The sequence below is a fragment of the Megascapheus bottae genome, chromosome X, assembly GCF_031878675.1.
Source record: "Megascapheus bottae isolate mThoBot1 chromosome X, mThoBot2.hap1, whole genome shotgun sequence".
Classification (NCBI taxonomy): domain Eukaryota; kingdom Metazoa; phylum Chordata; class Mammalia; order Rodentia; family Geomyidae; genus Megascapheus; species Megascapheus bottae.
Genome location: NC_143547.1, coordinates 7,274,544 through 7,284,270, shown reverse-complemented (window position 1 = coordinate 7,284,270; position 9,727 = coordinate 7,274,544). Strand labels below are relative to the sequence as shown.

The 9,727-nt window shown below is 44.0% G+C and overlaps 1 protein-coding gene across 1 annotated transcript in view; it reads left to right on the top strand.

Annotated features, from left to right (window-relative positions):
- Positions 1 to 222: 222 nt before the first annotated feature.
- The window catches only part of Map3k15 (mitogen-activated protein kinase kinase kinase 15), a 91,651-nt gene continuing 82,146 nt past the window's right edge, over positions 223 to 9,727 (top strand). The window contains exon 1 of the mRNA XM_090326454.1: positions 223 to 426. The gene's annotated coding sequence lies outside the window, so the exon portion shown is untranslated. The remainder of the gene's footprint in view (positions 427 to 9,727) is intronic.

Genomic DNA, 9,727 nt, shown 5'->3' with positions numbered 1-9,727 from the left:
CGCTCCCCGCCTCAGGTGCTTGGACCGCGCGGCGGCTTCGTCGACGCTGTCCCATGGAGAACAGTGACAGGACACCCTCAGCTGAGGCGCTGGGGGCGGCGAGCGAGTCACCTCAGTCCCGTTTGCCTCCCGGTGACGAGGGCCCTGAGGGACTGGCCGAGCCCGAATCGATGGCGGCGGCCGAAGCTGCGGGGACCAGCTGTGGGGAGTGCGGGGGTGAGGGCGAGGGCCGGCTGCGGCGGGCTCTGAGGGTAGTGTACGTTCGCAGCGACAGTTCTCAGGGCGGTGCGGCCGGCGGTCCTGAGGCAGGAGCCCTCAACTGCCTTCTTCGGGCGTGCGAGGCTGAGGGTGCGCACTTGACTTCCGTGCCTTTTGGGGAGCTCGACTTCGGGGAGACAGCGGTGCTCGACGCCTTCTACGATGCAGGTGAGGGCGGGTGTCCCGCTTCGTCCCCACCTTACTTACTCTCAGAAGCCTTGCGACCCCCTCCTCGCTTCCCCTCCTCGGCCTCTCACCCCGCCCCCCTACTCCTGGGACCTAGAAATCCTAGACTGGGTACTGAGATGCCCTTTTCACTGGGAAGAAAATAGACGACACTACCACGTAGACCCCTTCATTCATTCTTAAGGCGTTGGAAATATCCGACTAGCCAACCTCACAGACGAATCTGGATAATGGTGATTTGAGGGGGAGCCCTGGTCAAAAAGGTAGTGAGAATCTGCCAGGCACAGATGCCTCACACCTGTAAAATTCTAGCCAAGTTTGAATCCAGCCTGGATAGAAAAACTTGGTGAGACTATTAAAATTATTATTACTGTTACTAGTATTCTGTTAGTAAACATATAAATGAGGTGTCATTTAACAAAGCAGTGTATAAATACAAATGTATTTTAATCTGTGTCACTCTAACCATCTTATCCCCAGTAATTCTTTTCTCCAGTTATTAACCAGCAAAAGAAAAAAAAAAAGGAGGACAGGGGACCAGGAGTTTAGCCTAGTGGTAGAGTGCTTGCCTAGCATGCACGAAGACCCGGGTTTGATTCCTCGGCACCACATACATAGAAAAAAGCTGGAAATGGTGCTGGGGCTCAAGGGTAGACAGAGCTCTAGCCTTGAGAATAGTCCAAGGACAGTGCTCAGGCCCTGAGTTCAAGCCTCACTACTGGCAAAATAAATGAATGAATACAATAAAAGCCAAAAAAATTCACAAAACAACAAAAAACAAGTGGAGCTGTGGCTCAAGTGGTAGAGCACTACCCTTGAGCACAAAAGCTTAGGGAAAATGCTGAAGCTCTGAAGCTCTGAATTCAAACCCCACAATGAGCTCCAAAGCAAACACCACCACAAAAACTGAGTGAGGGTTACTTCACCACCCCTCCCCATCTAAACTAATTAGAATATGAGGTGTTTTTTTTTTTTTTTTTTTGCCAGTTCTGGGCTTGAGCTCAGGGCCTGAGCACAGTCCTTGGGCTTTCTCAAGGCCAGAGCTCTACCACTTGAGCTGGCTTTTTTCTATGTATGTGGTACCAAGGAATCAAATGCGGGTCTTCATGCATGCTAGGCAAGCACTTTACCACTAGGCCAAACTTCCGGCCAAAATGTGACTATCTTGGTGAACCTCTGACATCCCAGCTACACAGAAGCCATACATAGGAGAATGGTGGCCTAAGTCGGCCAGGAAAAAAAAAACCAAAAGCTGTGGGACTCTACATTAAAATAAGTAAAAAATAGGGGCCCGGAGTTTGGCTTAGTGGTAGAATGCTTGCCTAGCATGCATGAAGATCCGGGTTCGATTCCTCGGTACCACATACATAGAAAAAAGCTGGAAGTGGTTCTGTGGCTCAAGGGGTAGAGCTCTAGCCTTGAGAAAGCCCCAGGACAGTGGTCAGGCCCTAATCTCAAGCCCAGGACTGGCAAAAAAAATAAAATAAAAAGTAAAAAAATGAATCACCATCACCAGTACAAAAAATGTCTAGATGTGTGGTTCGAGTGGTAGAGCATCTGGCTTAGTGAGTCAAATAACCAGGTAATAAGTCAAATAAACAAATAATAAATAAAAATAAATATATCAGTACATTAAATATAGAAATACATAAGTAAATACATAAATGAATGGAACAAAGTGAACTGTCTGAGAGCAAGGAACATAGTGTAACTCAGATGATTTTGAGCTCCTTTCCCTCTCCCAGTTACCTACTTTGACTTCTGCCATGCTTCTTCCTTTCTTGCCTCTCAATACTCAATGACAAGGAGGCCTGGTGTGTGTGTGTGTGGGAGGGGTTGATGCTTCCCACATGAATTTGCTATGCTGCTTCACATGTGTATTGTCTCATCTTAGAACTATCTAGGGTGTGTGTGTGTGTGTGTTACTGGAGTTTGAACTCAGGACCTTGTGACTGCTAGACAGGTGCTTCACTGCTTAAGCCATGCCTCTATGCTTTCAGCTTCACACACACATATGGACAGTGCAGTAGGATCTACCACTGTGTCCCACATTAGTTCACAAGCATTCAGGGGTTTGAGCTTCCATTGATAGAGTTTAATACTCAATTTTAGGCCCACTGTAAACTGTAGGCTATTTAAAAAAACAAACACAAATCCAGCTTTCAAGGTGTTACTTTGGGTGGACAAGTATCTCCAGTTGTAGAATGGTTTGGCTGATGTCACCAAAGGGAATATGAGAACAAGCCTTTGCCACTTGGGTGACATTCATTGGCATTGTATGTGACATACAATTGCCTGAGAATCCTTGCACCTTCATTTCGCCAATGCTCAAAAGGCAGTAGCTGGGCTTACCTTAAACCTAAACACATATATAGGAAAAGAACAAAGGAGCCCCTTTCAAACACGTGCATGCTAGACCTTGGCAACTACAATTCCTTGTTTATTGAAGGCAGCCTGATCAGGCTTTTTCACAGAGCCAATTCCAGCCCCCACCAGGAGCTGGAAGGAGGTGGGATGGAACACATCTTCAAACAAGTGTAAACTGGACCTTTCCAGAACACTCTTGACATTGGTGACCCAGCTGAGAATAGTCCTCAGTACTACCTCTTTTCAGAGGAGTTCAGGAGCCCACTCTACCTAGAAGTGCACTCAGTTTGCTCAAATTCTATTCATTCTGCTCCCAATTGAAGTTTGAACAAACTCTTTCTTGGAACAAATCAATGTCCCTTTTGCCACCAGGCACAACTATGTACCACTGCCTGTTGGTATCAAGTGTGGCAAATTCATGTATGATGGCTTTGCTTTTCTGGCTGTGTGCATGCTCATGTGCACACATGTGCGTATGTGTGCATGTGTGCTGTCATGCATAACAAATTTTCTTTTGCTTTTTCTGGTCATAGGGCTTGAACTTGGCCTAGCCACTTGTGTCACTGAGTTTTTTGCTCAAGGCTTAGTGTTCTACTTTGAGCCACAGCACCACTTCCAGTTTTCTGGTGGCTAATTGCAGATATGAGTCTCAAGGAGATTTTTTTGTCCAGGTTAGCTTTGAACCTTGAGCCTCAGATATCAGTCTCTTGAGTAGCTTTCATTTCAGGCACGAGCCACTGACTTTGCTTACTGTGGATCCACATTGCCTGTATCTTGGCTGTGCCATGAACCCCCTATTAATTAACCTTTCCCTGGTCTTGAATTAATCATATCTCAATACCCCCTTATAATTATTTTTAAAGACTTGGGCAATAATAAATGCATTGCATGAGCTTCTGGAATAAACTGATCTCCCCACTCCTCACCCTCTCTCCTCACTTCCTAATCTCCACCCTCAGGGTTGTTTTTGGTTTGGACAGTCTTACCAAAAAGATAGAAATCTATCACTTGGCTGTTTCATGAAAAATTCTCTAAAACCATGCCGACCAAGTTGGTAGCCAGTAGTATCATGTAGGCATCCCATTTCAATTACTTAACATACAGTACAGTAAGGTAGCTCTTCAGTTGGACTGACCACATTTGAAGGGCTCAGGGGGCCAAGCTAGCCCCTATGCAGGGACTTTTCCTTATTGCAGAGGGTCCCATTGACCAAGAAGCCTTAGAAAAGGGCAGGTGTGGGAACCATCAACATGTGCTTGGAGAAATCATTGATGCTTACGCACTTCCTGCTCCCGTTCTCCTGTTCTCATAGCACATCAAGGTTGGAGTCCAATGCGTCCACTCACCTTGTACTGTTTTATATGGTCCTATGTGTGTGACAGACAGGGTGTAAACCTGAGGTGAGGTGTTCCCAGTACTGGAGTTGACTAGATGAGTTGTGGGAAGCGCACTAACAGTCTTTGGAACCTAACAGGGAACAAATGGACACTGTTGATGGGAAAGAAAGAGCCCCTGGGTTCAAGGGGCCCATTGGCTCTCACTTTAAAAATTGCGGCAGGATGCATATGACAAAATTTACTGTTTTAACACCTCTCTCTACCCCCTCCCACATACCGGGGCTTGAACCCAAAGACTCATGCTTGCTTGCTCACCGCTGGCATTTCACCAGGTAAGCTATGCTTCCAGCTTGATTTCTTGTTGATTGTATTTGAAAATAGAGTGTAGCAAATCTTCTTTTTGCTGTATTTAAACTGTAGTCCTAGCACGGTGGCTCATGCCTGTAATCCTAGTTACTCAGGAGGCTGAGATCTTAGGATCGCGGTTCAAAGCCAGCCTGGGCATGAAAGTCCATGAGACTCTAATCTCCAATTAACCACTAGAAAACCCAGAAGTGGTGCTGTGGCTCCAGGGGTAGGACCAGTAGGACCATAGCCTTGAGCTGAAGAGCTCAGGGACAGCGTTCAGGCCCAGAGTTCAAGCTCAAGGACCGACCAAAAAAAAAGAAAAAATAAACCTGTCATCCTCTGGCTCTTGGCCTCTTGAGTAGCTGTGAGTGCGGAGATGAGCCACTGGCACCTGGCTTTCTTTTTCTTTCTTTTTTTTTTTCAGAGATGGTCTTGGAATATAGTTGTCCTCACCAATTTTAACCATTTGGAAGTGTACATTTTGATCATATTAAATATATACACAATTTTTTTGCCAGTCCTAGGCTTGAGCTCAGGGCCTGAGCACTCTCCCTGGACTTTCTCAAGGCTAGAGCTCTACCACTTGAGCCTCAGCACCACTTCCGGCTTTTTTCTATGTATGTGGTACTGAGGAATTGAACCTGGGCCTTGGTGCAAGCTAGGAAAGCACTCTACCACTAGGCCAAACTCCTGGCCCCTAAATATACCCACATTTTATACAGCTATCATCAATATCTATCTCCAGAACTTAAGTTATTGTAAAGGTGGCCCCTGGTGACTCACGCCTATAATCCTAGCTTCTCAGGAGCCTGAGACCTGAGGATTGCAGTTCAAAGCCAACCCAACCCAGACAGGCAAGTCTGTGAGACTCTTATTCTTTTTTTTTTTTCTTTTCTTTCTTTGGCCAGTCGTAGAGCTTGAGCTCTGGGCCTGGATGCTGTTACTGAGCCTTTTTGTATTCAAGACTAGCACTCTACCACTTGAGCCACACTGCCACTTCTGTATGTTTAGTGGTTAATTGGAGATAAGAGTGTCATGAACTTTCCTGCCCAGGCTGTCTTCAACCATGACCCTCAGATTTCAGTCTCCTGAATAGCTAGGATTACAGGAGTGGGCCCCCAGTGCCCAGTTGTGAAACTCTTACCTCCAATTAACCACCAAAAAAATGGAGGTGGAACTGTGGTTCAAAGTGGTAGAGCAGTAAGTACTCTTGAGGGGAAAAAAACTCAGGGACAACACCCAGAACCCGAGTTCCAACCCCATGACTGAGAAAAAAATTACAATATTTGTTCATTTATTTTTGCCAGACCTGGGGCTTGAACTCTGGATCTGGGCACAGTCTTTGAGCTTTTTTTTTGCCAGTCCTGGGGCTTGAACTCAGGGCCTGAGCACAATCCTTGGGCTGTCCTCAAGGCTAGAGCTCTACCACTTGAGCTACAGCACCACTTCTGGCTTTTTTTCTATGTATGTGGTACCGAGGAATCAAACCCGGGTCTTCGTGCATGCTAGGCAAGCACTCTAACACTAGGCCAAACTCCCAGCCCGTGAGCTTTTTTTTTTTGGACTTTCTCAAGGCCAGAGCTCTACCACTTGAGCTTCAGCACCACTTATGGCTTTTTTCTATGTATGTGGTACTGAGGAATTGAAGCCAGCTCTTTGTGCTTGCTAGGTAAGCACTCTACCACTAGGCCAAACTCCCGGCCCTGTCTTTGAGCTTTTCCTGCTAAGTATAGATTTTAAGTGCAGTTTAGGCCTTTCCCAGTTTCTAATGGGCTACTAGACATTAAATTTGTTTAAAAAAACCATGCCAGGTAGTGGGGGATGGTGCGCCTGCCTTACAATCAAGAAAGATGGGAGATGGGTTATTCTCTGCAGCTCTCTTTGTCTGGCCTGCGTCACAAACTCAATAGAAACGAACTGGAAAGTAATGGTTGCTAAGAGCACAGGGTGCATTTGGGAATTAAAACATGAATTTTATCTCTTCTTTTTTAATCTATGATCTATTTACCTAAGAGTTATCCTTATATATAAATTGTTTCCTCTCTGAAGGCTCTGTTTTAGAAAGTCAATCAGGAAAGTACTAAGCTTCATCTGGGTCTTGGGAAGTCTGAAACTTTAGGTTAGAAAAGTAAGTCCAAGTATTGCCTCTGTCTTTCCCTACCTGAATGACCTGTAGAGAATCTATTAACCTATCTGTGCTTCATCCCCCCACCTTTGAAATGAAACTAGCATTTGGACTGCCTGCTTCCTAGGGTGTTTCTGAAATTCAGCTGATCCATCTGCAGGGATTTCATTCATACGTAGCAAAACATGGGAACATCCTTACAACTAAAGCTTTTGGTGAATTGGTGGTCTTTTTAGAAGAAAAAAACCCTCAGTATTTTATATATAATAAAATTTCTGCTCTGTGTCTTATTAGAATGAGCATCTAGAAATCTAATGCTGAATGCTTGTCTTAAATAAGCCATGTGGGTGTCTGTTTGGGTGTCTGGCCTCAAAGTGAGCTCAGTCTATATGCTTGAGTGATGAATGTCAGGAAGTTTTTCATTTGAAGTTTGAGACAGTGTTCCTATTGAACATGAATTGTTCCAAATTTTCCTTTTATTTTCTGATACAAGTCATAGCTATGTACTTCAAATTGATCTTGAACTTGCTATTTAGCCCAGGTTGAACCTGAGCTCAATCCTCCTACCTCTGCTTCCCAAGTCTGAATTATTTTCAGTGTTCAGCAGTGTTTATCCTTCCTGGTTTGTTTTTTACTTTCTTTTTATTGCTCATTTTTTTATAGAATATTTCTAAATAGTTATAGAAACGCATTTCAATTCAACATGTCACCTTATAAGTATAATTTTCTTGATTAATGTGTCCTCTTACATCATTTTCCTTCATTTCTCCCAACCTCACTCCCCACTCTTTCATTTATCCTTTCTGGTTCTTTGTTGTTCTTCTTGTTGCCATTCCTTGCAATTGAACTCAGGGCTGGGGTGCTGTCTCTGAGTTTTATGTTCAAGTCTAGTGCTTTACCACTTGAGCCACACCTCCACTTCTGACTTCTTTGTGTATGTTTGTATACTTGTGTTTGTGTGTGTGTGTGTGTGTGTGTGTGTGTGTATGTGCGTATGTGCGTGTGTGTGTGTGTGTGTGTGTGTGCGCGTGTGCGCGCGCGCGCACATGCGCATGCGCGTGTTCGCCTACATGAGTGCTTAGAGATAAGAGTCCTACAGATTTGCTTGCCTGGGCTGACTTCAAACTATGATCCTAAGATCTCAGCCTCCTGAGTAGCTAGGATTACAGGTGTGAGCCACTGGTGCTTAGTATCTTTCCTGCTTTAACTATTATTGGAAAACCTCTAATCCAAACCTGGGTAGAGCCAGAATAGCGATTCTTTCTGGAGGTGGTGAGGCCAATGCACAGATCCTATGCCAGAATGTACAGAGGGCACAGAAAAGAAGGACTTTGTGTCACCAAGCAAAAACCTAATTATGTAACAAGTTTCTTTAGCAAGTTCAATTGCTTTCAGAAATGATCAGTGTGAATTGGAGGCTGCTGTCTTTCACACCCCCCCCCGCCCCTACCCCCCTTCTCTGCCCATTCCTTTGTCTTCTTCTATTTGCATTCTTTTCCTTGGAATTGGGGTCTATGTTGCCATTTGTTTAATAGTTTCACCATGAAATACTTGTTCTATTTTGAGTAGGTAATAGCGTCCAGTGAACAATCATGTGGACAGAATACCTAATTTGCTCAGTTGCTATGTTAGTTTTGACTCTGAGCGTATGTCTGTAGGGAGCAGACTTCTCATCTGAGGTATAAATTATCTCAGTTGAATTGTAAAAAGTATTATTTCAGTATATACATTTGTCCTTTCATTATCAATAACCTTTAAATGGTGGATATGAACCTGAAATACTTGGGGAGAAAATCTGATGTATCTGCTGTTTGCTTCAAAATAATTAGAAAGGGTTGGTATACATGGCAATGGATCTATAATGGAGCTGCTCATGAGATGATAATTATCAAGGTGGAGGGCACAAGAGTTTCGTTATACTATTCTGTTTGATATAAATGTTATATCAGATGGAATATATGATATATCAGACAGAATGGTATAATAAGTTAAAAAAACACAATCAACCTGGCACCAGTGGCTCATGACTGTAACCCTAGCTACTCAAGCTGAGATCTGAGGATCATGGTTTAAGGCCAGTCTGGGGAGAAAAGTCCCTGTGAGATTAGTCTCAGTTAACCACACAAAAAAACAAAAGTACACATGTGGCTCAAGGTGGTAGAGTACTAATTTTAAGCTGAAGAGCTCAGGGACAGCTCCCAGGCCAGAGTTCAAGCCCAACAACTACCACTACCACTACCACCACCAACAGCAGCAATAAAAGACAAACCTAAAACTACCGTAGGTTTTCTATTAACTCAGGGTAGCATCCAGTCCTGTTGAGATCCCTTTATCACTGCTAACCCTTCCAGATTCATCTTTTTTGAGTATTCCAGTCATAAAATTAACACTTACGCTAGCTCTTTGCACTTGCTTTCTTCTCTTCCTAAGGTACTCTTCATTTTTCATTCCATCTTGCTATTCTCACTCTGATTTGCCTTGCCTCCCTGACTTTTAAAGAACCTCTGGTCACAAACAGCATTACCAGTAAAGTGTCAGTGGCTTACACCAGTGATTCTAGTTACTCAAAATTGAGGCTAAGGATCAGAGTTTAAAGTTAGCGTGGGCAGACAAATCCATGAGACTCTTATTTCCAATTAATCAGCAAAAAGCCAGAAGTGGAGGTATAACTCTGGGTTTGGGGTTGTATTTTTTTTTCAGGAAAGTATATCTCATTCACACTTGTATCCTTGGTAGGCAGGACTATGATCATTGTACAGCTGGCAATCCATATAGAAGAGCATAAAAAGCCCATTCTAGGGCTTAGGGACACTTGGCCTTCTGTCTCCCAGTATGTACATATTGGGTCAGTAGTGTTTGGTGCTGATGTGGTGGCTTCATCATGTTGCCTTGTGCCCACATACTTCTCACCTTCATTTTCTTTCATTGGTAGTCTCATGGACTTTCTGTCATAGGAGTGCAAGTATAAGTTTGCACACACATCCTTGCATCTAAATACTGCCTGGTGGGGAAGCAGCCATTCATTTGAGAATAATACATTTTGAAATGGCATCCAGTGTTACCAGGTGTATTCAACATGCTTGCTTTTGATACAGTAAGTTGCTCT